The 27,125-nt window shown below is 41.2% G+C and overlaps 1 pseudogene; it reads right to left on the reverse strand.

The window, feature by feature from the left end:
* Positions 1-1,843: 1,843 nt before the first annotated feature.
* LOC101869058 (arylsulfatase D-like) lies at positions 1,844-17,224 on the reverse strand (annotated as a pseudogene).
* Positions 17,225-27,125: the final 9,901 nt, after the last annotated feature.

Here is a 27,125-nt window from a genome sequence, read left to right on the forward strand (position 1 = left end):
CTTGTCCAGCTTATTTTTCACCCCTTGGGCAGCTCTAAAGGACATTGGAACTCAGCACAAAACTCTAACCTTGGTTATCTGGGGAAGGTAAAGTCTCTGTACCCTAAGTGCCTTGGCAAGAGATAGATGCCTCTTGGGAAGGGGGATTGCACATGGAAAGAGGAAGTGCACTGGCACTGCACTTGTGCCACAGCAACCCCATGCAACACTCTAGGCTTGGAGAAAAGTAGCTGGAAAAGTTCTCATAGAAAAGGACCTTGGTGGTGCTGATTGACAGAGCTGAATATGAGAAGCCTGTGGCAGGCAGCCAAAGCGGCCAACAGCATCCTGGCCTGTATCAGCAATAGTGTGGCAGCAGGAGCAGGGCAGTGATTGTGTCCCTGTGCTGGGAACTAGTGAGGCCACACCTCAAATCCTGTGTTCAGTTCTAGGCCCCTTACTGCAGGAGAGACATTGAGGTGCTGGAGCGGGTCCATAGAAGGGCAGTGAAGCTGGTGAAGGGCCTGGAGCACAAGTGTGATGAGGAATGTTTGAGAAACCTGGGGGGTTTATTCTGGACAGAGCACTGGAACAGGTTGCCCAGGGGGGTTGTGGAGTCTCCTACGTTGGAGATATTCAAGGCCCGCCTGGACAAGTTCCTGTGTGATGTACTCTAGGTTACCCTGCTCTTGCAGGGGGGTTGGACTAGATGATCTTTCGAGGTCCCTTCCAACCCTTGGGATTCTGTGATTTCATCAGGGCCCATGGACTTGTACACATTCAGGTTCTTAAGATGATCTTGAACCAGATCCTCTCCTACAGTGGGCCCAAGGTCTTCATTCTCACAGTCCCTGCGTCTGCCTTCCAAGACTTTGGTGGTGTGGTCAGAGCATTTGGCAGTGAAGGCTGAGGCAAATAATTGAGAACCTCAACCTTCTCCAAATCCTGTGTAGCCAGCTCTCCTGATAGCCTCTGGAGATCTCCTGGCCCTCCTGGCACATTTCCTTCTAGATGGGACACAACACTCCTGACCTTGCAGCAGGTGATTCTTGAATATCAACCAGCAGGCTTGTTTCTCCCTGCTCTCTAGGGCTTTATCCCATTGAACCTTACTAAGCAGGCTCCTAAAGAGGCCAAAGTCTGTTCTCTTGTAGTCTTCCCCTTCTTTGTCAGACCAGCTCCACCAGCCTCCAGCAGACCTGGCCTCCCAGATCAGTCCCATGGTATTTATACCCAAACCCCTGACTATGGCAGCACTGTTCTAACCTTTTATTAACCTGCCAAATCTGGCTGGTCTTCCTTTTCTGTATGTGCTACGGTGCATGTTTGTGACCCCTGCGGTTTGGGCCTGGAGCAAGCAGCCCAGCTCCCTCTCACCTCCCGACACCTTTCAGGTACTGACAGCGCCCCGCAGCTCAGCCCCTGCTGCAGGAGCACCCCCACCAGGGAGCTCCGAGTGCAGCCCTGCCCATTGTGCACCCTCCCCTCACCAGACCAGTGCAGGCTCTCTCTACACATCGAGCTCTGCGCTGCAGCCTTCCCTCTCATTGCCTCTGTCTGGTGCCAACACTGATCGCTCACATCTCTGGCGGCAGCTCCTTGTCAGTCTCAAAATCACTGCTCTGTTGAGTACTGGATACATAGGGAGAGATATTCAGGGCTGTGACTCATGTTTCTGCTGTTGTAGATTCCATGGGCAACAGCACCATGTTCCTTGGTGTACAGGCCATATCCTGCTCTGCTGCTGTTAGCTCAAACCTCTGGCCTGGTGGTCTGGCTGTGGTTCAGGCAGGCACTAGCGATCACAGTGCTTTGGAAATGAAGCCACTGCACTCAGGGGGGGGCCCGGCGAGGGCTCCTGCTGCTATGAGCCCAGCTCCGTCGGGGCTGCCCGGAGCACAGCTCTCAGCCTGAAGGGGACTGGGCGCTGCACTTCATCTTTCGTGCAGGGCACGTGAAAGCGAAAGGCAGCGAAATGCGCCGGAGAACCTGGGAGGTTTGGTTCCATGTTACCTTTTACACGCTCCTCTTCCAAAGCGCTCGCTGGGGTCTGAGTGGCGCCGCGGCGGCTGCTGTGGCGGTTGGCGGTGCAGCGCTGCCCCCTGGCGGCGCATTCTCTTGACAGCTCTGCAGCGTTCGGCTCCAATGCTGGCTACTCCCGCAGAGCTCACCGGGGAAGGAGGGCGCCCGTCCCTTCTGCAGCGGCTTTTAGCGTATTTTAGTCATGTAAAGGTGCTTCATGACAAAAGAGACCATGACAGATAACCCCTAACCAAAACTGATTGCTGAGAATATTATGGCTCATTCTACAGAATGGGAAGATGAGTAGGCCACTGGCTTCTGCATTTCCCCAGCCGTGAAAATGAAAAACCCTGCTTACAGTATCACCATGAATTTGTCAACTTACTGTCACATCATCACGTACTGTCACATCATTCAGTCACAGAAGATGAAAGTCATCTCAACTAACTTTAAGTTAATGTATGATTCTAAGTTAAAAAATGGGTGGGTTTTTTGTCTGACGTGGTCAGTTTTGGCTGCCTTTTCACTCAGTGGAGAGAAACAGGGCAACTGATCTAGCCTGGATGTGCTAAGCAGAAGGAGGTGAACCGTACCCTGTAAACATCTGCATCTGTTCAGTGACTATACACCAAGCAGCTCAAACCCAGGCAGCTGCATTTGGTCACACAAATGTCATCCTCCGGTGTGAGCAGGAAGGAGGACTCAGCTACCAGGCACTGGCCTGTTCTCTTTTACACTGTTATGGAGGGTGACACGAGCAAAGACTGGGTGCTTGTTGAAAGTTCAGGAAAGTGTTACAGCTGTGGCCAGCTTGTCTAATGCCATGGCAGAAAAAGAATTGAAACAAATAACATAGGACTATAGAAAACAAACTACTGATCCAGATAAAGACCTTATGTGCATAGTTTCTTTTTCTTCAGTCTTGCACTAAAGATGATCCCAAATGCTTCCACAAAAAAGGCAATAGAAGCACTGCAATAACAGGGAGATTCCTCAAGCTATGCTACCCAGGAAGCAAAACCCTTGATCTCAGGCAAGGCAGGACAGCTAACAACAGAGCCATTCTGCATCTTGAAGAAGAACTGGGAGACTGAAGCAATAAGCTTACTCCAGATGCATGTTTATATGCTTTTACATGATATTCTATTGGAAATTCATTGCCTCATCTCTGATCTGCAGGAGGGGGATGTTTATATTCACTGTCCTTTTGGTGCCACTGCACTGCATGCAGAAACACACCACAGTAGTGAAACATGAATTTGTTCCTGGAGTGCTGAATTATCCCTGCAGCAAAGGCGCAAGGTATGTGTGTCGATTGCCATGACAGAGGATGGACTCTCCAGATTGTTTCAGAATCTCAGCCTGCAGCTGGAGCATGAGCAATACTCACTCTCCACATGTAACACATTAGGATTTCAAGTCTCATTTCTAAACCAAGCTACTGTTTAGCTAATAAGCCCTAAGATTTTTAATTGTGTGGATAGGTGGAGACCAGTGATTAGCAGTTACTAACAGCTTTTGCAATTACAGCTAGTTTACACATCCTGCCTGGGGAGATAAGTCACCATTACTGTAATTTTCCTGGAAGTAAGTGATAATCACAGTGAAGGCATGGTTCACAGCTTTCAATTTTGCTCCCTGAAATGAAAGTCACTGAAGTCACTGATAGCTCTGGGAGCTCAAGGCTTTGGGGGAAGGAGTAAAAAAGTAAAATCCACTTACTGAACTGGCTAACAGTTACACACCACCAGTACTTTTTATGCTTTTTGCTGGAATGGCTTAGCCACTCATGCTTTCTCATTTTCTGTAGAAGAGTCTAACATAGATGCTACAAATTGTTTACTGTTGAGGAAGCTATTTCTCTGGTACTCACAGCCAAATGCAGGCCACATGCCATTTGCTCTACCCTCCGTACTCATGGCATCTAGTCTTGGAAAGGGCTCTGAATATGCTACAGCAACGAAGACTTCCCACTGCAGTTTCTATTGAAGTTGTCTTGAGGTAATCCAAAGATTTATTTGTTTTAACTTGATTTCTTTTCCATTCCTCTGGTCTTCTAAATTTGCTTCTCCCTTGGCTCCCTTAAAATTCAAAATACTTATTGTTTCAAATAGAATTTCAAGGTGAGAACCATTAACCAACTACAGATATGAAAGAATGTTGCTAAAACACGAGATTCCAAGGTGAGGGTTGAGTTAGAAAACAAAAAATTGTAAAATGTTGAAGCTCAGGCACCTATAAGACCTTTGCTCTGTTATTCCTCCTGTCACGGGCAGAAATGACAAGTCGTTGCTGGAAAGCATTGTAGGGAAAGTGGCAAACAAAACTTGAAACTACCTTATTAGCTCAGCTAATAAATCACCAGCTGAATGGTAGCTTATATTAGCTTATCACTTTGCTAAGTAGCACCCGACTTTACTATGGAAGAGGTTCGTTCATAGTTACAGCCAAAAAGCAGAGCTCGGTTTGAAAGGCTGACAAGGTGGCATGACAGATTATAAACAGGGCAAGTCCAGCTGTTTGTGCAGTAATCCTCATGCTATGTAAGATAATGGTATCTCATGCTTTGTTACTCAGTAGCAGCTGTTATCATTATTCGTATACATGGCTGATTTAATCCTCTTGTTTTTAATATCCTGTTAGCAACTGCAGCAGTGAGTTATACAGATATTTATGAATTACACCAGAGTTTTTAATCTAGCTAGTTTCAATGGGGCATCCCCTGTTCTGCTGTATGTGAACATAAATAAGAATGCCTTTCTGTAATTAATCTCCAAACTGATATGGTATCTCCTCTTGTCTCTAAGCAGGCATGATTTCTTCATTGTCCTCTCACACCAAAACCTCTGTATGATCACATTCACCTTTCCTCTCCAGACTCTCCTGTTACTGATATACTTGTGTTAGGGTAATCAAAGTGAATCCCCTATGTTAGGTTCTGAGCTATTCAAGTGAGCTCATTGGCCTTCTTGCATGTGCTACTGGTAAGGAAGCTTCATATCCAGAACTGAAGGCTAATTATAACATTTAGGACTGTTCCCAGATGAGATCTCAGATGTATCACACATTGCTTGTATGGCTCATCAAGTAATTTACTACTAGACAATGTGCATTTTGGGGCTGAGCAAGGTCAAGACACCAAAATCTTCTGTAAGGAAATAACTAATAGGAGCAATTTTCATGCTTTCTTATACAGTAAGTGCCAAGCTGCCCAAGCTGTCAGAGTGGCTTTTCAAGGCTTAGCAGTCTTAAAAGCAACATGGAACTAAAAAGGGGTACAAGTGTACTGGAGTCCAAGGAAAAGATGAACAAGGAGAGAACATAACAGAATCTCTTCTCCGCAGACTGGTGAATAGGGCAAGATCTGTTGCTTAAACTGCAGGAAGGAAATCCAAGGTAGGTACCATGAAAAAGACCTCACTAGCAGAGACAATGAAAATTGGATTATCTGGGAAATCATTCAAGGGGTAAAGGATTGGTTAGACAATATAGCTGTCAGGAGTAGCTTTGGGCAAAGTGATGCTGTCTGGGGGCAGAAAGATGAATAACTGATGTCCTGAGTTTGCCTCAGCCCTGCAATTCAAGATTATCACCCCAGCACATAGTTTAGTAAATATGGTCTATCTAGATATATTTTATTATATCATTTTCTTAAGAGGAAGTCTTGTACATGCACACACTTCCAAAATTTTACCTTTATAGATCCCATTCCACCCACCCAACTGAGAATTTCCTCTGCGAGTCTCTAGGAATCCTCCATGATCAGATTCAGAATAAACAAATGTGGTATTCTTCAAGCCTTCTTTGTCAATAACATCCAAAAGTCTGCTTATAAACAAAGCAAAACATCAAAATTATATCCAGAGATGCAGTCAGAATTTTCTTAGGTGTTGACTCAAAATTCAGGAAGACCAAGTCTTTCTATTAACCTGAATGAGTTCTGTTATGAGCTACCACAAGCAATGCAAAGTATAATCCTACATTAGACAAATAATAAGAGCCCAATGGAAAACTGATGAAAGTGTCCAAAATTTGTTTGTGATGTCTATAAATCCAGAAAAATAAAACCCCAAAACAACTGTAAAATAATATAAATGAATGACCCTTTTATTCAAAGTACTCAGAATACTGTCACCTTTATGCTGTAAATTCTGAGTCAAGGATTTTATCTATTGTGTAGCCTCTAGCATTCTGAAAAGCTAAAGTAGTGCTTAACAGCGCCGCCTAGATTCCTAATCATCCAAAACTGCTGTGTCACACCAGAGGTGAGGCTGCACACTATCAACCAAAATCTTCTCTTGATGCCAGTGACAAAAACTTCAGACTGCAATTCAAACCTAACTTCATAAGGAATGCTTCAGTACTGATAACATCAAATGATTATACAGAATATGATTTCTCTTTGATTACTTGTCATCATCAGCTTCTGCATTAACCATATTCACCAAGAACAGCTGCCATAGCTCCCTCTTGTTGAAGCAGAAAGGAACAACAAAGTAAGGCTTAGGTTTAAAAACTAATTGGCACTCAGAGTCTGGATTTAGACTGCAGTGAGTCTTCATGATGAACTGACTTCACACAGTTTATCAAGTGAAACTCCAAAGCTTTTTAACTTGGCCTTTCGACCAAGATAGAATTCTGGCTTATGCTCCAAAGATTATTATTTGATAAAAATGAACAAGCACACAAATCAGCCACTGTATAATGTAATATCATCAGCACCACTTTGATCTTCTGAGACTAGACAGAGCTGGATGAATGTCATACATTTTGATTAACAACATGATCAAGCACATGTTTGATTATTTGATTGCATTTAACACTGCAGCACAGGTGTGTGTCCATTAAAGAAAAAGAACAAATCCTCTCAAGGAAATCTGAGCTTTCATCTTAAAGAAAAAATTAAGAAACAAACCCTCCCAAAAAAAAACAAAGCAAAGAGGTGTGGTGATGATCTGGCATCCTCTGGACCTAACTGTGTGTACAAGGCAAAAAGCGAATTCTGTGACAACCCCTTTACATTCTTTTTCACATTCAAATGAATGGTTTTCTTCAAGATGGCCACTTACCCACCGTCTAGTTAATCTGCTCTACATTATCTCAATTTAGGCCATGCTGGCTTCTTCCCTGAAACTTCTCTGTGGTAATGGGAGGTTTGTGAACATGTAAAAGGAAAACAAGAAGTTTTCTATATTTGTTTGTGAAATTAAAGAAAATAGTAATTTCTCTGCTAACTCACTCAACCCAAAATATAACAGTGATATTGTAGTGACTATCGCAATAAAAAATATTACTGTGGTCTAAACCAAAAATGTTTGATTTTGACATCTGTGCAGTTTTGAAGTTTTGGGAGACTTAGTGGATTAGAACACCCCTCTAAGATTTTGATTCTGTATTAAGACCAAAATAATAATGGGCCTTTTCTCTTTCTGGTTCTGAATTAGACATGTGTAGAACATTAAAAAACTGTTCATAGCCAAAAGTGACAGACTCTCAGAGTCAAGGAGAACAGGACTTGCCAACATCAGGACAGATAGTTCAGCACATGCCAGTTGCCTAACCTAGTGGTGTATGATACAGTGATCACATAATTTCTAAAAATCCTTAGAAAGGCAATACAATTTTGTTTGTTACCTTTCAATGAATGAAACTGCCTCCTTCAGCATATTAGAAACATTTTATTTTTTCTTCTCTAGATTTATCAGATGTTCAGTGATATCATGGTTTCTCATCAGGGTGCAGTTCCAGTACTTAGTGAAAGCATAGCTGGAGAACAAGGAGATTAAATACAGACCACAGATGGCCAGATATGCGATCATTTTCCATTTAACTGAGAATAAATTGGCGAGTTTTCCAATCAAAGGAGTAAGCACGGAAAGGATGATCATCTGAGTATAAAGCCAGTATGTATCTTGAAAATTTGGCCTGTTCAGGGTCATCTGTGCCTTGACACTTATTCAGAAGGGTGAAAGGTGTGCCATAAAAATAATCAAAGCTGTGACTTAAAGGATGATGGCAGTGATTACAGTGGGATTTGCAGTTCTCACCCATATGCCACTTCCCTGAAAAAATAAAACAAAGATCTTCAATCCAACATCATTATTCTTGGGTGTGTCTGATTGTATGTCTAATGGGTTGGCTGCACTCCTTGCTTAAGGTGCAGCCAAGGGAGGAACTGGTCTGGAATGGGACAAACTCAGGGAACAATTGTGCATTGGCAATTTGTCTGCCTAGAACAGATGGTTTTTTTCTCACTTATCTGTTAAAATTCCACACAGGGCAGTGGTCCAGCTCAGAGGCTTCCCTGAATAAGAAGTTGCAATAATGGGTGCTTATTATTTTTCACAATAATAGGTTGCCTGATGGGAGAAACCCTTGTGCCAAAAGAAGCAGCTAAGCACAGAAGTATGAAACAATTTATGCACAAATTCTGTCTGACCTTCACAGTCAAGGAACATTTCAAGGTGTACATATTGGCTCTGTGTGTCTATATTCATCCTGAAATGAGTAATAAAATTAGGCCATTCCAATTATCCAATACAACTGAACATATCAGAGTATGTCATACACTGATGATCAACCTTAATGAAGTCATATTACAGAGCAGTGTCATTATCCTGATTGAAACAAGGGGGACACAAAATCACAAAATGGAATATATAAACCTTTAGAATTAGTTTTAAGCAATGTTAAATTTGATAACTTTGTAACAGTAGCAATGGAAAATTACTGAGGTGCATGATACATAGGAAAAAAAAAAGTAGAGTACAGCCAGAGAGCATACTGGGAATTCTTGTCCAAGATAAATCGTTACAGTTGATGTAGCTTTAAGAAAAACAGTCTAGAAGAACAGGACACAGGGATAAGGAGTATCTGGGAATGGCAGGTGTCCAGCATGGGCTACAGTTAAACTGATAAGTAGGAAGATAGGAGGATTATTATGTTTCTGGCACTAATGAACCAATTAAACTGGTATAAGCATCTACTGCACGTGCTTCAAAGGCTGCCAGAAGTGATGAAGATTGTTGGAAGAAGTAAACGACCCTCAGAGACCACCACCACAATTCTGTACGCATGCGGGGAACTTTCTGGAAAGTGATGTAATCCATACGTAGCCTCATGAATATGTATGTATGCCCAGGGACTATATGAGGATGGCTTGTGTAGCAATAGAGAGACACATGTTAGGAGGAGCTATCCCTTGTGTCTCCCAGTGCCACAATAAAGAATACCTGCTTGTCAGCTTGAAAACTTTGTTGGCAAGTTTGTTCCTAGAGTTTTCTCTGAAACATGACATTGAAGGATGGACAGGGTTAGGGACTGTTACCTAGATAAATAACTTCTGAGAACTGCTAACCAGTTCTGCACTTAAGTATTTGAATGTAGTAAGTGATAGACGACTGCAGTGAGCTAGGGAAAATTCACCATTTTGCACAAGCTGTTGTGAAGTCAGCACATCGCAAAGGCTGACTTCAGTTTAGGAGCTAAATAACACCTCAGTGTGCTGCAGCCAAGTAGAGGTGTGAAAATCATAGTAATTACAATTAAGCACATGACATCATTTACATCAAAAAGTTGGAAAATGACAAGTGTTTGAAAGACACAGCCTTTAATTGCTCTTCAGACAAATTTAGCAAAGAGTGAATAGGATTATTTTTCTTGGACATGTATTCTGATCTGATACCCACTGAAGTTTTGCAGGAGGGTTGGACTAGATGACCTTTGGAGGTCCCTTCCAACCCTTGTGATTCTGTGATTCTGTGAAGTCAATGCAATTCTTTCAGCTGTTGTCAGAGTTTCTTGTTTTCAGAAAAAAACTACTTTTAGAGCTAAACTGTGACAACAAGCAAGATGCATCAATAAGCGGAAAATGTAGCCATAAGACATATTTAAGACCACTGGGGTATCTGGGTACCAAACAATATGTTTCTACTCTAATGGATCAGTGAATATCTTTGCTCTTCCTAAAGCAATGTGTACTGGGCAAACAAGATTCTTTCCTTTGCATTTGTTTGTGTTTGCAGCGTACATCTACATATTCCATGTCTCCATGTTGGATTTGTCAGATATGCTGTGCTGACACCGGGGCCTGTGAATGGTGTTCTGAAAACCCTGCTGATTTTGAAGGTTATGCATACAAGAAACTCCAGTTCAACTGATCCTAGACATTTTGGCAAAAAAAAATATCTACAGCAGCAGCTCCATTTGAATAGCAAACAATGGAAAGGCAGCAACTTGCTATGTCTTACCTACAAGTGCTGTAGAATAACCTTGCTGGTTCAGTATTCTGCTGAAAGCAGTTTCGTTTGTTGGGAGCCCTCCAGAACATCCATTCTAAAAGAGAATCCACCTGTCAGTGCAGGATGCCATGTCTAGAGAGCAAATAAAATAAAAGAAGCATGTTTTCAGATCTTAAGTCTTTTCAGATTGTTTGCGCTAATGAATAGGCCTCATTTACCTAAACCTAGTGCCCTTTTATAAGCCATTTAGTATGCCCCCCAGATTGATTCTGATTGACCCCCAGAACAATGACTCCTCCAAGCCCTAATAGCAGATGCCTCAGCTATGGTAGTGTGTCTACAAATGGCAATAAGATGGCTGTGTTTGGACATATAAGCATTACAACTGAAGTTCTATCAAAGATTGAGACCATCTTAAGAACCTGAATGTGCACAAGTCCATGGGCCCTGATGAAATCCATCCACGGGTCTGAAGGAGCTGGTGAATGAAGTTGCTAAGCCACTGGCCATCATATTTGAAAAATCATGGCTGTCAGGTGAAGTTCCTGATGACTGGAAAAAGGGAAATATAACCTCCATTTTCAAGAAGGGGAAAATGGATGACCTGGGGAATTACAGACCAGTCAGTCTTACCTCTGTGCCTGGCAAAACCTGGGAGCAGATTCTCCTGGAAGGCATGCTAGGGCACATGAAAAACAACAAGGTGCTTGGTGACAGCCAGCATGGCTTCAATGAGGGGAAATCCTGCCTGACCAATTTGGTGACCTTCTGTGATGCAGCTGTGGAACTGAGGGGCAGTGGGTAGAGCAGTTGACATCACCTACCTGGACTTGTGCAACGCGTTTGACACGGTCCAACATGACATCCTTGTCTCTAAACTGGCGAGTCATCAGCTTGATAGGTGGACCACTCAGTGGATAAAGAATGGGATGGATGGCAGCACACAAAGAGTTGTGGTCAATGGTAGGTGATCAAAGGAGGTGATCCTTTTTGTAGGTCAAAGGAGGTGATCCTGCCCCTCCACTCTGCTCTCATGAGACCTCACCTGGAGTATTGTGTGCAGTTCTGGTGCCCTCAACATAAAAAGGACATTGAACTGTTGGAACAAGTCCAGAGGGCCATGAGGATGATCAGGGGACTGGAGCACCTCCCATATGAAGACAGTCTGAGAAAGTTGGGGCTGTTCAGCCTGGAAAAGAGAAGGCTGCGTGGAGACCTCATAGCAGCCTTCCAGTATCTGAAGGGGGCTTATAAGGATGTTGGGGAGGAACTCTTCATTGGGGACTGTAGTGACAGCACAAGGGGTAATGGGTTAAAACTCAAAGAAGGGAAGTTTAGATTGGATCTAAGGAAGAAGCTCTTTACTGTAAGGGTGGTGAGGCACTGGAATGGGTTGCCCAGGGAAGTTGTGAATGCTCCATCCCTGGCAGTGCTCAAGGCCAGGTTGGACAGAGCCTTGGGTGACATGGTTTAGTGGGAGGTGTTCCTGCCCATGGCAGGGGGGCTGGAACTGGAACTAGATGATGTTAAGGTCCTTTCCAACCCTAACTATTCTCTGATTCTGTAGAACACAACACTAAAGGAAAAGTGGGGGTGGGGGTGGGGTGGGGAGGGGGTGGTGAACAAAAGAAGCTTAAGTAGAATAAAAGGCTTACAGAGTCAGCAGTACACACTTCTGAAGTGTACAGTTCATTATTACATTTCTCCTTTAGCAAGTCAAAAATCACACCAGAGGAGCTACACTAATTATTTCTGCCATATGTGGTGGCTAAAGTTCTCTGTCAGGAATTTACATGGCTGAAGTAAAACTGTTTTAAAATGCAATTGCAGAGAGCTCTTCCATGGTCTGACACACTTTATGCTTTATGTGGGGATTTTCTCACAGAAATCAATCACTAACTCAGGTCATCTTTAGTTTTGCCCATCTCATTGAGGCCCCAAATCCTTAGGTTAACTGGTTCTTAAAGTGGTTTATTCAAAGCAATTTTCAATAGCAACAATGTCTAGACAAACTGCAATGAACCATTAGAGAGAGGCCCAACCGCATCTGATAGGTTATCTGCCAGTCAGGAAAGCTGCTTTGCTTGGAGTACAGACAAGCAACTACAGCAATGTGCTGAGAAAGTCTCATTCTGCCCTTTGTCAAGCCATCAATATTAAGGGTCCTAAAGGGAAAAATCCCATCTCTGATAAAGACATATCACACAGAAGTTTTTAGTATCCCACTCTTAGTTTTGTCAAGGACCTCACCATGAAATTTACAAAGGTCTCTGTTTATCTGGAAAAGCTCTGTTGTGTATATTTTGAGATACCTTGAGTACTTAGAAATTATTGTTTCCATGGATGAATGTGTTGTTATTAATAAAATGAGGGGGCAGGTTGGCGAGGGAAGGCATTTCAGGTCTATCCCATATCTGAAGCTCATGCAGCATAGTGAAAAATGATCCATTATTAGATGCAGTACAACACAATTTCCAAGAGTATAACAGGTTAAACACAGGAGATAGATATCTATATAGATATATATATAGGTAGATAGGTACACAATCATTCTATCAACTAATCTATATACAGATTGTTGACTGCACTGGGGATAAATATATCACATAAACTGAGCTGTCTTTTCATAAACAAGCCTACTGGAATTGTTAAATGATATTAAATCCTAGTCTTAGTCTTTCATATCTCAACCATGGAGTTGTGAAAACTATAAATTATATGCCTGACAAATGCAGTGTACAGACATTTGCAAAGTTTTTACTGGATATGCTAAAGATTAGAAGTCCAAGAATGTTGCTCAAGCAGGCTGAGTAATAACCATTATTACTCCAGCAGGAATTACTGTAGAACATTTATTTTGTACATGGTTTGAAAAGAGACTGATCTGTCTAAACTAATCCATTATTCTTAGAATCATAGAATAGTTAGGTTTGGAAAGGACCTTAAGATCATCTAGTTTCAACTGTTATTAATGTATCTTCTAATACTAAGTGTCATCAGATTTATTTCACTGAAATTCACCAGGAAGGGATTATTTTTTTAAACGCATTCTTACCTTATTGTATTGTTGCCGTTGCAACCCACATCTCCAATACCACAATGATCATCCAGTATCAGTAAAAACCTGGGTTTTGAATTTGATACATAGGTTCTTGGAAACAAGTATAAAATTAACCAAGTGTTCAGGCAATTTTTGAAATTTAAATTAAAGAGATAATTTTATGAAAACATTTGTAAGCTTCATAATAGTCTTTAAACTATTAAAGTCTTATGGGGACTCAGTATAGGTGCAAACAGCTATGAAATACTGCCAGCAGATGGAGCTCCTGAATACTTACAAAAGTTCTTGCATTTTCTAAAACCAGCATAATCTATTTATTTATTTGTATTTGCACAGGAATTTTGTGTGCGTATTGTATGCTACACAGAGCATCTGGAAAGCGCTCCTTGAGCCATGGTACCATCTGCAGAAATCAAGGTTTCAGCAACAGTCTTAAACTTAGTTTTCTTCCTAGAAGATCCTAAGAATATCTCAGCACTTGTCAGTTGCAGAATGTGTAAGAGGCAGCTTACAAATGTTCACCTGAAGTAAAATACATATGAAACATTTAATGAAATGGCTGCTAGTGGCTTACTAGATACCTCAATGTGATAAATGCATAATAAATGTATCATACTATGTGTTATATACCAGGCACAGCTACAGGCTGGGCAGAGAAGATATTCAGAGCAGCCCTGTGGAGATGGACTTCAGGGTGTTGATCAATGAGAAAATGAACATGAGCCAGCAGTGTGCACTCACAGCCCACAGAGCCAACCACATCCTGGGCTGCGTCAAAAGGAGTGTGACCAGCAGGTCGAAGGAGGTGATCCTGCCCCTCTACTCTGCTCTCATGAGACCTCACCTGGAGTACTGTGTGCAGTTCTGGTGTCCTCAACATAAAAAGGACATGGTACTGTTAGAACAAGTCCAGAGGAGGGCCATGAGGATGATCAGGGGACTGGAGCACCTCCCATATGAAGACAGTCTGAGAAAGTTGGGGCTGTTCAGCCTGGAGAAGAGAAGGCTGTGTGGAGACCTCATAGCAGCCTTCCAGTATCTGAAGGGGGCTTATAAGGATGTTGGGGAGGAACTCTTCATTGGGGACTGTAGTGACAGCACAAGGGGTAATGGGTTAAAACTCAAAGAAGGGAAGTTTAGATTGGATCTAAGGAATAAATTTTTTACTGTAAGGGTGGTGAGGCACTGGAATGGGTTGCCCAGGGAGGTTGTGAATGCTCCATCCCTGGCGGTGTTCGAGACCAGGTTGGATGAAGCCTTGGGTGACATGGTTTAGTGTGAGGTGTCCCTGCTTGTGTCAGCGGGATTGGAACTAGATGATGTTAAGGTCCTTTCCAACCCTAACTATTCTATGATTCTACATATTCTCCTAAACTTCCATCATGTCCTACAGAAGTAGGTTAAAAGGCCCTGAAATACCAATAGGCATGTCAAATGCTTTCAAATTTCAAGTCCTTCAAATAGGATTTGAATTAGAAATAGCTAATCCTGTATTAGCTGCTCTTAGATTCTCGATGAGTTCATGAGGGTAAGGTGATGGGGAAGAGAAATCAATTTACATTTTCCTAAGCACAACACTAGAAGACAACAAATGTCTTTTCTTACCATTGTTTGCCCTGTAAACTTTGTTGTTTCCCCTTGTACGAAACAGGTACCTAGATGACCACATACATTCTGGTGAGATAAAAATTGAAAAGTAAAAATAAAATCAAAGTCCAGTAGCTGTGATGATCTTGTCTGTGAGGTTGCTCATTACCTGTCCTGCATTACTGTAATCATATTGTGGCTGCCTGTGGCTGGCTAGAACAGAGAAGGGCTTAACTGCTGGGCCTTGGTTACACAGTCCTTACATTCCTAAACATGTGTTTGCAGAGCCCTGTTGAACTGACACTACAAGGCAGAAAGGGCTCTTGTGAGGACAGGCAGGGTCAGATAGCACAACAAGCAGTTTAGCAAGATCTGGCCTGTTCCCTGCTGCCAATGTCTCCAGGGGGACTTGTGGACATTTGGAAAGAAGGCTAAATGTCTGTGGCTTTAAACAGTGTAAAAGTGCCAGTTACTCAATACATGCACAGAACTGTTGATGTTTACCAAAAGGAAGGTTTTCACCATTTTGCAGACAAGAGAATGATAAGTAAAAGTAGTATCTCATTTTTACTTAACCACAAATTATCTTTCATAGAATCATAGAATACCAGGTTGGGGGAGACCTCAAAGATCATCTGGGCCAACCTTTCTAGACAAAAATGACCTAGACTAGATGTCCCTATCTAGCCAAATCTTTAAAGCGTCCAACATTGGAAACTCCGTCGCTTCCCTGGGGAGATTATTCCAGTGGCTGATTCTTATTGTGGAAAATTTTCCTCTTGGGGAGATTCTGACTGGACACAAGAGTAACTTGTGCCCATTACCCCTTGTGCCCATTACCTCTCATCTTTTCTGTGTGAAAAGGTCCAGGAAAAGAATCTAACCCTTGTCGTGAGCTTAGAAAATACCATAACTACTTTAGAGAAAAGCCATCCTGGAATCTAATACTGGCAGTATAATTCTTTGGGAAGAGACTGTAGCAACCTTAGGTTTGGATGACATCTAGGACATTCAAATTTTATGAGTGGAAGCAATTTCTTTGCTGAAATAGAGAGCAAACCTACTCACTTTGGACAAAGAATAGCTTGTGAAATGCGCTCCTTTTCCTCATGAATGGCCACAGACTAAGAGATAATATGGCACTGGAATCATGCAAACAATCATGCAGAAGTACATAGTAAACCAGTTCCATCAGGGACTGGCAGACGCTCATCTTTGTGCTGTACACTGAAGTAAATTAGAGATGACATTTATTCCTTCACTGTGAAAAGAGATAAGCATCTGAAATATCCCATCCATGTGAAATGCCTACTTTTCCACACCTTTTCATTTCAAACCAGCACAAGAACAAAGATGCTGTTTGCTCTGTTAAGGAACAGATTGAAGCTAATAAAAATATTTACTTGCTGTAACAACTAAAACCATGTTTATAAACACAAAGTCTCTTCTAAACACAGAGAACTGAAAGGGTCCATCTTGACTTGTTGTTTTGTTTGTTGTTTTTTTTCCCCCTCCAAAATCATTATGTTCTCTAGTGGAAAAATACAGCATGTTCTGAGAGAACATCTTTCTGCCTTTTTGGTACATGAGAGTGTTACAGCTACCTGCAATGTCAGAGGAACACCACACTGGTCAGAATATATTCCTGCCTTATGCATTTCAAAGGATGAGACATAGGATTAAAAACTTGCAGATGTTGTTATTCCTCACAGAAAAATAGCATTAAAAGAGTCAGAATGTGGGGTCCATGGATGACTTTTCCAAATAACACCTAGGTGCTTGTTTGCCTATGGCTGAGACAATATAATCTAAAAAAAAAACAAAAATAGAAAAAATAAAAAATTTTGATTCTATTATTTTCAATAGGGTTGTTCACGCTTCCCCTTTTTGTTGGCAAGGTATTTAAGGGCAGTACTGAGAGCTCCTCATCCTGCCTGCCTACTGGCAAAGTTGGAGATTAATGGGGAAGCAGCAAAATCCCTGTTACCCAATGCATTGGCTGTTTGAAGCAAGACCTTACTGCTAATGCAGATGAGGCCAGAAGCCTAAAGTCATGCTTTGAAAAGCAGCCTGTATTAGTGTGAAACAAAGGACTCACTCACTACTAGGATCTCAAATTTTGATTAGTATGGTAGCAGTATCTCAGAATCACAGGCTGGCAGCAGTTCCCCTGAAGCCCCAATGAACCATAGCTTGTGGTCCCATAAGACAGAGTTGAGGTGGTGATCAGGCAAGTGAATGAAGGCATTAATCTGTGAGAAGAAAGAAACAGAAATGGTTCTGGTACTTACCTGTAATGGGAATATCTTTACACTGCTTTAACAATGGAGGCAGAGCTCTGTTTTCCCAGCAACCGGTAAGCAGCATAGCATTTGGTGGACTTTGGGTGCATGATTAAGCCAAAACTATTGCAATGAAACTGTTCTCAGGCTACACTAAGTAGCTGAGCCATCACAGGACTCGGAAGCTGTAGTGGAGCAAAGGAACCAGACTGATCTGGACATCTAAGAAATCCCTTGATTTCACATAGGGGTTTGATAAGCTTTCCAAGCTGGTACAAGAGCTCTGCTGCCTTCCACATTCTCCCCACAGGTTCATGCAGCAGATCAAGCCTGTCACAGCAGACACTTTGATATTTAAATAGAGAATTTGTCCAACCCCTCAGGAAAGCTATAAATTTCTGACCAGGGATGCACAGTGGTGGTATTAAAAGATACTTGGATTTTAATACCATTGGCTGTGCTTCCTGATTTACTGCAAGTCATTTTAGGAGCACTTACTGAAGAACTAGAAGTACAAATGGACTTGTTTAAAAAAATGCCTTCAAACATCAATATGTATATTCACATTCTTCTGTTAGAGGCTGATTCCTTTTAGAAAGCAGAGTTTGGAAAACCTCACTAGGATGTGATGAATCCACTCCTGGGCCCCTAGGGCTTGTGCAGGTTCCTTAGCTGTTAAATGAAAAAAAGCCAACTTAATTCATAAATCTAAGGTCAACTTCTAGAAATCAGCAAAGTTTCTTACAGAAATCTGAGAGAATATTAGACACTAATTTCTTCTGTATGCCAGTAAGACAAAATAAATGACCATCAAGACTAACAGAAAAGGACAACTCCTTTTAACAATGTGCAAAACAAACCTTCATCTCAATTATTCTTGTTCTGAAATCCCTTTTGCTCCTTGGCATGCTGAACAGTCCTAATCCTCTAAGAAGTGCATGGGAGGAAGCAGGCTGGGACTTGCTCCTTTTCCTCTCACTCTCCCTCCTCCCTCCCATCCCTCCTCTTCCATCTGCAACACAGACTCCATCTGGGATCCTCGCCAGCAAACTGGAACTGCTGCATGGATTCTACATGAATTCCAGGCGGAGTACAAAGTGCTTATTTTTGAAATACTGGCAGAACATGGCTACTGCCTTGTCTAGCTTCCCTATCCAGTTAATTCCGGGCAGATTTGTGTCTATCTGCTCTATTTCAATGCCTCAGAAGAGATACTATAAATAACAATAATAACAAGAGGTGCTCTAAGTAATAACAATAATAGCCCCCTGGCAATTTGTTTCTCCCACTCTGCTTTTCCAGCGTCGCAGGAAGGATAACAGGACTAGCTTGTCCTCCCCCTTCTGTCATGTTGGCTTTTCTTCATTGTTACATTTTCAGGTAGAATACTGAAGATATCTAGACAGCATTTTCTTTGCCCACCCCCAAGAACTGAAAGTTTAGTGTGTCCTTCCCCCTTCTTTCAGAACTTAACTCTTATAAACTCCAAAGGTCTTGTGCAATTACTTGTGGGAGATCTCACCTATTTACTGTCATTTCAGTTCTCTAAGTTACTGGAATACAGTGAATGCTGAATTTAACATTGTGTTCTAGAAAACTCGGTAGGAGTCCGTAAGGTGGAAAGATAAAGCAGCTTAAACTATCAGACTCAGGGCTGGTGAAAGTTCTTCATTTGTTGACCTCCTTGAACTTACGACTATATTAACTTATTTTTACAAGATAAAATTAGTCATATTGGGCTACTTCTACCCATACCTATTTTACTGCAATACTTGTTTTGTATGTCTGCTAACCAGCTTGTTATGCTTGTGGGGCAAAGTTACTGTTCTTGAAAAAAACCTGTATTTCTCAAATTACAGCATGCTTGACCCAGTACAGAAGTAATAGCTGTGATTACTTTGTCTTCAGCAGACCTAAGTTTTAAACAAGAATTTTCTTGTTTAAGGGGGAAACTCCCCCTTTTCTTAATTTATTTTTCTTTCTGCTACACTGGTACAAAGAGAGCTTTGTAACAGAGGCAGAAAGGAGGTGATTTTTATGTGCGCATTTTGAGCCCTGCAGTATTCTCCTCTGCAGCTAACCAGTTTTTTGCTGTGCCTGAGTACAGGAAGCTTCTGTTTACTCCCTGCTGCATACAAACAAATACTCTGCCAGCAAAAACTTACTTTTTTTGAGTAATTGTGTGCGTATAGTACCACTTTTTATCTGGCTTTTCACAGATATGTGAGTACTAAAAGCATTACTGATATCCATGTAGTCCTTTCTACCTTTGTCAAGTTGTCCGAGTGAACTTACAGTAGTGAAGAATGTATATTGAAAGAAACAGAAATTTGTGAAATTGCTTCTATGTCACCCTTATGAAAAAGCACTAAGAGCTAAGAAGTAAAGCATTAATCAACAAAGCTGGCTGAGCAAGAAAATATTTCCAGGGTTACTTGGCAGGGAGAGGGAAATAATAACACAAAACAAACTAAACTGAACTTTTTCCATTTACTAAATTCAAACCTCAATTTCTCTAAAGTTCTGTAAGCACACATATAATAAACTTTGGCTTCATCTACTCCAACACAAATACAGCTGTTAATATTGTTCAAAGCCCTAAAATCTCTGCAATTTCACTGCAAACCTCAGTGCAAAGTAACATCTCCTTAGAAAGCCTGGCTGGGGTGACACTGCTGCATGCATTGGGGTTTTTTTTGCCTTTTTTTTTTGTTTGTTTGGTTGTTTTTTTTTAACTAGTATTGGCAACATCACTTTTTACAAGTTGTAGTTTGTGAAATTATATATACTGCTGTCAAATATTTTTGAGCATTAATTCCAACATGACTCTCAAATGAACCTTGTTTTTCCAGAACTGGCATTGAAATAGTGCAAATTATTAATCCAAACCATTTTTATTGGCATCTCATATGCAATAAAAATGCTTCCACCAAATTAGCATGCACCAGGACCACCTTCTGAGGAGAAAAATCTTTCTTTTTTATAACTGTTGCAGGGGTGTTCTGCACATCAACATGTTGTACTTCATGCTGCCTGTGATACTTATTGGTACTCAGCTAAAGCTAAAGGTGCAGGTCTGTTCAAAAAGCTGTTCACAACTTGAAGATGATCCCTCACTAAATCAGATTGACTCTGTGCTGCTCAGCATCTCCACAATATTTCTGCAGAGATAACAGAGCAGCACAGAAAGCAGTAAGACTGAAACTACTATATTGGGATAGTCTATAGAGGCACAATTACAAACATCTATAGTTCTATGGAGAAGTCTAATATTTCTTACTGCTGCCTGCTCAACAGAAGGCTACATCTGCCTTTGGAGGTTTTTTCCTTGATAGCTGTTTAGAAGTGTAAAAGGCATCCCATAAAAGTAGTCAAAACCATGACTGAGAGGATGGTGACAGTGATCATTGAAGATTCACAGTTTATACCACAATGCCATTTTCCTTAAGGTTTTAAAGCACAAAAAAATGAGAACATTAAGGGGGACAACTCAAATAGAGCCCAAGATAGCATTGTTCATATCTGTTTGGTAATTAGGTGAGTCAATCCATTTTTCAAGAGTATCAACACATTCTCCATATGCACAAAGATGCTGCATGAAATCAGCGTCTGGTCAGGTGAATGTCATACCATAATGGGCAATCACTGAATGGTCCTGGAATGAACAGAGAAATATTCAAGATGCTCAGCTACTGAGGTGGAAAGGGTCACATAAGGATGAGATTTCATTCACCCACTGAGGATCAGCAAATGAAAGTACCCCAACTCATTGGCTTCTTTAACAGATTCCTTTCCAAACTTTCAATTCACAACTTCATTTTAACATAGAGAAGATAACTAAGATCTGCTAAACTTTTACCCAATGTTAACAAACATCTTGATCACCAGATTCAGCAAGATGATTTCTCAGGCATGCCTCTACTCCATATAAAATGGAGAAAAGGATATAAACCAACATTTCACTTTATCCCTGGCCAAAACAGAGCAAGTAGACAGAAGCTGTTGTCTGCTTAGAAAATATGCTGGATCAAAGTATGCTGAGGTTTGCTGGGTTATGTGATTGCTGAATATTTACAGACTAGGCCAGGAAGACTGAAGTTCATTAGCTCATGATTCAATGCAGCCACATCTATTTCCAGCACTTTTAGATGACAATGCATTTGGCACAGCCAGCCCAAAACCCTCTGGTTTTAAGGGACATAGTGCTTACCCTATTTACTCATTTACTTGAAGAGATCCATCGTGGAGTGTCTGACACTTAACAGTAATAAAAGCAAATGGAAGGGAAAAGAGATTTTTCCATGTAATATTTTAAATATTTGGCAAAAGAATGATGAATCTTGAAACTGCTGATGTCTGATCAAAGCCACAGACAGGAAGATGCTCTGGGACAGTGCTTCCCTGACACCTTTGCATTTTTGGCTTAATCTGAAGAAATAACCACCATATATCCTTGGGACCTAATAGCCTCATCTATGAGATGCTTGTGCTTGGTGGGTACAAACTTTGTTCTTTCCTTTCTCTATTCTCTTTTGTTCCTCTGCCATTTGCCACCTAAAGACAAATGAAATACTGAAGATATTGTTTTGTTTGGAATAATTTCTACACTAAAAAACTCTCACAGTGGACCAACATTTGAAAAATCTTAGGCCAAGGAAAATAGATACCCGTTATAAACATGAGACAGTTTTAAATTCTTCCTGTTTTGGGTGCTCTTTACTGACATTACCATTGCCTCAAAAGTCTTTAGACCGCAGTATTTTTACTCATCTTAAAAGGGTTTTTTTCCTTCCCATCCTGTGTTACTCCCCCTTCCACCCCCCCCCCCCCCCCCCTTTTGGAGAGGATTTGTATCAGTGACTAACAGACCATATTGGGTGAATACATGAACCAGATACATAAATTCCCTTCAAGTCACACTAAAACATTTTCCCTTACCTATGAGCCCAGTGGTATAGACTTGTTGCAGCAGCCTGGCAAATGTGGTCCTATTAGGAGGGAGCCTTCTTGACCCAGTATTCCACTGCAGTGCTTGGTACCTACTGCTGGACACCATTCCCAAGAAACAGCTCTGGTCATTCCTCTGGGCCTTTCACTCTCTGCTGGCAGAGACTGGGCTGCTCCTGCCAAACTCCACATCAGGAGCTCAATCTAAAGCCAGCAATGTTCCTCACAAGATGTAAAGCCAAACATACATTGCAGGCACTCACATCACATTATCAACAGCATATATTAAGTACTTCAAGTAGTCAAGAATCATATTTCAAAACAAATACTACTTGGCACCAGTTTTACCATCAAACTGGGGGAAAAAAAAATTAAAAAAAAATCAGTGGCAACAATATACAGTAGGTTTTATTTTCTGCCTTTCTAAGGAACTGTGATAATTAAGCCTCTCTGTTCTCTACCTAACACAAGCAAAACAAGTTGCATTTCCCTGCCTCAGGGATGTTGCATGAAGTTAGGTGAGAGACAGTCCACCCAACATACAGACTGATTTTGCATTTAGAATTCAAAGTAGGCATCTAATTATCCTTTAGAGCGTCTAGTGAAAGATGAGTATCTATAAGTCCTTCCTAAGGCACTTTGGACAGATGAGGAATGGATCCAATGGAGTTTTGTGACTTTCTGCACTGTCAGCAATAAACTTGACCATTTCTCTTGGGAGCCCTGTTTCAACCCCTTACATCTAACCATCACCATCAAGAGATATTCCACCAGTTTGCCCCAGTCTGTGTTGCAGTGAGGAACTGACAGGCATTACTACTGCTGGCATTTTTCCATACCTATTTATTTTTATCATTTAGATCTCCCACATCATAGAATCATAGAATAGTTAGGGTTGGAAAGGACCTTAACATCATCTAGTTCCAATCCCCCTGACACAAGCAGGGACACCTCACACTAAACCATATCACCCAAGGCTCTGTTCAACCTAGCCTTGGACACTGCCAGGGATGGAGCATTCACTACCTCTCTGGGCAACCCATTCCAGTGCCTCACCACCCTTACAGTAAAAAATTTATTCCTTATATCCAATCTAAACTTCCCTTTCTTAAGTTTGAACCCATTACCCCTTGTCCTGTCACTGCAGTCACTCATGAGCATCCCTGTAGGCCCCCTTCAAATACTGGAAGGCTGCTATGAGGTCTCCACACAGCCTTCTCTTCTCCAGGCTGAACAACCCCAACTTTCTCAATTTGTCTTCATATGGGAGGTACTCCAGCCCCCTGATCATCCTCATGGCCCTCCTCTGGACTTGTTCTAACAGTTCCATGTCCTTTTTATTTTGAAGACACCAGAACTGCACACAATACTCCAAGTGGGGCCATACAAGAGCAGAGTAGAGGGGCAGGATCACCTCCTTTGACCTGCTGGTCACACTCCTTTTGATGCGGCCCAGGATACGGTTGGCTTTGTGGGCTGCAAGCGCACACTGAAGTCAGCTCATGTTCATTTTCTCATCGACCAACACCCCCAAGTCCTTCTCTGCAGGGCTGCTCTGAATCTCTTCTCTGCCCAACCTGTAGCTGTTCCTGGGATTGCTCTGACCCAGGTGTAGGACCTTGCATTTGGCATGGTTAAACTTCATGAGGTTGGCATCAGCCCACCTCACAAGTGTGTCAAGGTCCCTCTCGATGGCATTCCTTCCCTCCAGTGTATCAACCAAACCACACAGCTTGGTGTCATCAGCAAACTTGCTGAGGGCGCACTCAATCCCACTGTCCATGTCACCGACAAAGATGTTGAACAAGACCAGTCCCAACACTGATCCTTGAGGGACACCACTTGTTACTGGTCTCCAGCCGGACATTGAACCATCCATTCAAGTATGCTCAGAGTTCTGTCAGCTGGCACAGAGCTTTGTGATGAAACCTTGCGTTAGAAGCACTGTGGGTAATTTTCATCTCTGTACTTGGATAATTTTAATCTCTATACTTGGATTACTCATTTTAAGGCAAGAAGAATTTTCTATTGCAAGTGTTGCACCTCTCAAGAGTTACAGGGCATTACACTGGTCTTTCCAGAGGACAAATACAATCAGAGATGCAGCAGGAAGATCTCTAAAAGACCCTGGAAATAAGGAGACCCTGACAACCTATGTCATTCACTTGGGCATTCTTTCCAAGCTGGGGACAAGAGTAGTGCTTTCCTCTCCTGAGACATCAAAAAAAAACAAAACAAAACAAAACAAACCCCAACAAAACAAAGCAAAAAACCCCAAACAAACAGACAACAACAACAACAAACAAAAAAAACCCAAAAACCCAAGGGAATGATGAAATCTGCTTTTACTCATGTCTGCAGCCCCATCTTAGCACTTTGTTTTCCCACAGTGCTAAGTGCTGGATATTTGCTGATCCCTGTGGTAATCCTGCTTGTGGATTAAGATAGGGTCAAGGACAAATTTCACCTCAGATAATGTCCTGCTTACAGTTTGAAGTCTATATCCTAAGCTGCTATCTAACAATACTGTACATTATAAAATAACCATTTTTAGAGCTCAAATTGATCATCGTTCAGGAATACATGAAGGAAGAATGCATGAGTTTAATTACTAAGCACTGATAAGTCTTGAAAGCAATAGGGCTGAAAGAAGTAGGACATAAAATGTGCAGATACATAGAGAGATATAAAACTTTTCAGGATTACCTAGAAAGCTATTCTGTTTCTGGAAATTGTAATGTTGAAGTCATAGACAGAGACTTACACTTGAAAGACAGATCTTATTGTTTAAATACATGAAGACATGAAATAAGTATATAGTTGAGATAGTCCTAAAAATCATTTGGCAGCTATTATTGCTAAGTGATTTTACAACATCTGTTTAATGCATCATGTAAGTGCAAAACATTAGGAAATGACAGGTCACTGTATATAATATATGTAACTTCTACTTACAAGATTTTTTGTCTTGTAAACAAATAAGCCTTGTCCCGTAAATAAATAGCTTTGACAAGGTCTCATAGCTTTATTGACAATGACATTCAGAGGACAGGTTAGAAACAACTGGCACAAGCATTCAACTGTTGAAAAAAATCTTCCTAAACTATAAAATTTGGTTCCTGTACTTGCCTTAGAATTATTTAAGGTGATATTATTGTACTCAGTGCACACCTAGGGAAAAGCAGCATTATGAGATTATAGCATACTTCTGTCCAAGAAATCTGCTCCTTCTACATTTCACTGGTGAATTACACCTGTGTAAGAGCCTGGTGCCTTAGACTACTTTTCTAAGGGTTTGTACGAAGGGAACAACAACTTCAGAATTGTGTGGGGCTCACAGTCAGGGAGGGATAAAAAAAAGCAGAGGGAAAAGAGCAATGATGATATGATTTTTAATGGAGTCATATAAATGATTCAAGAATGAGAAAAGATTATTTGAGAGAACAAGAGCTTAATCAAGAACAAGACAGTAAAAGATTAATTATCTCATAAAATCATCTGGAGAAAATACAGGTCTTGGGAAGGCTCATTGATTTTGCTGACACAGAGCCACTATTTAGAAAACGAAGTCAGACAAACAGAGCACGTATTTTCTGCAAGGTGATATGTTGTTCAATTGTCATTCTAAGCAGAGCATAACACAATCATGACTGTATACCTGAAGTGAAAGAAAGAAAAGTATTGTAAGGAAACACAAGTTGTGGGACTCCGTGGTGTAATAGCTGAAATTTAACAGTTCACAGTAAAGATGATCAGAGCAACAGTCTGTTATAAACTATATAGTACCTTGTCCAGGAGCCACTTCATGAGACACCTTTTTCTAATCTACCTAAAGGAGCTCAATTAAAGCTAATTTTAAGATTCTCACCTAAGGAGTGGAAATAACTTGAAAAGCCCTTGACTTGAAGAAGATGCTTCTCAGCAAAACATTTCTATTTCAAGATTGCTTTTTATTCTCACACTAATAACCTTTCTCACTATATAAATTCTGGTTCATGTAATCCCAAAGTTATCTCAAAATACTACTGCTATGGATTGATTAGTCTTTGAGCAGACAAAGGGGGCTCTGAATACATGTGACAGTACAAAGTTACTCTCAATGGGACTCTTCCCCAGGCAAAGAATCCTTGGAAGCAACTGTAGATTCCCTAGCATCTACTAGAGCTGATTATTTTCAAGACAAAAAGCAAGTACAGTCTTGCATTTATCACCGCTCTTACTACTTACAACTGAAGAGTTCTCAAGTTTTATTATTAGCTAAAAACATTACTTCATTTACAACCAGAAGTACACATCATAAGTTATTCAACCTAGTACCTCCACATAAAACATCATAGGACTGTTATAATAGTTCAGTCTAAACATTTCTGCAAAATTAAGCCAAACCCTCAAGACCCATGCAGAGGAGAAACAGATCATTGCAATGCTGTGTGGATACTTCACCTTAGATAAACAATTTTGGTTGCCTGTAAATCCTATCCAAAACATATTCTCTTCTGCAGCTGATACTACACAAGTGCCCTACCACTTCCTTCACCAACTTCACCAAACATTAATTGAGGCTTAATTGACTTACAATACAATTCATTCACCCTGCCAAGAATGCCACAAAGCCTCCATCTGCCTCAACAGTTACTTGAAGAGATTTAGCAAAACAAGATTTGCTTGGTTTATTAGATGACTAAATTAGGTAGGCCTAACTCAAATGGATTTGTTACAAATCCAAGCAGTGCTATACAGCTTTTTCTAGCCAGTTGCCTTATGCAGACCCTGGTCTGCCTTTGTTTGTTGCTTTGGGTTTTTTTTCCAGTTTCTCTTCACAGAAAGCAAGCTGCAAGCCTGAAACTGCTATATAATTAGCCGCTTTTCCTACTGCAGCTTGGCTCCAGGCAATTCCCCATCCTCCAAATATTTCAGTTGTTGAATATTTTCCCAGATTAGAGTCTATTCTTCTTGAAGTCCTACAGAGAAAAAAAGAAGGCAAACCTCCACTTCAAAAACATCTGC

The sequence above is a fragment of the Melopsittacus undulatus genome, chromosome 2 (genome assembly GCF_012275295.1).
Source record: "Melopsittacus undulatus isolate bMelUnd1 chromosome 2, bMelUnd1.mat.Z, whole genome shotgun sequence".
Lineage (NCBI taxonomy): Eukaryota > Metazoa > Chordata > Aves > Psittaciformes > Psittaculidae > Melopsittacus > Melopsittacus undulatus.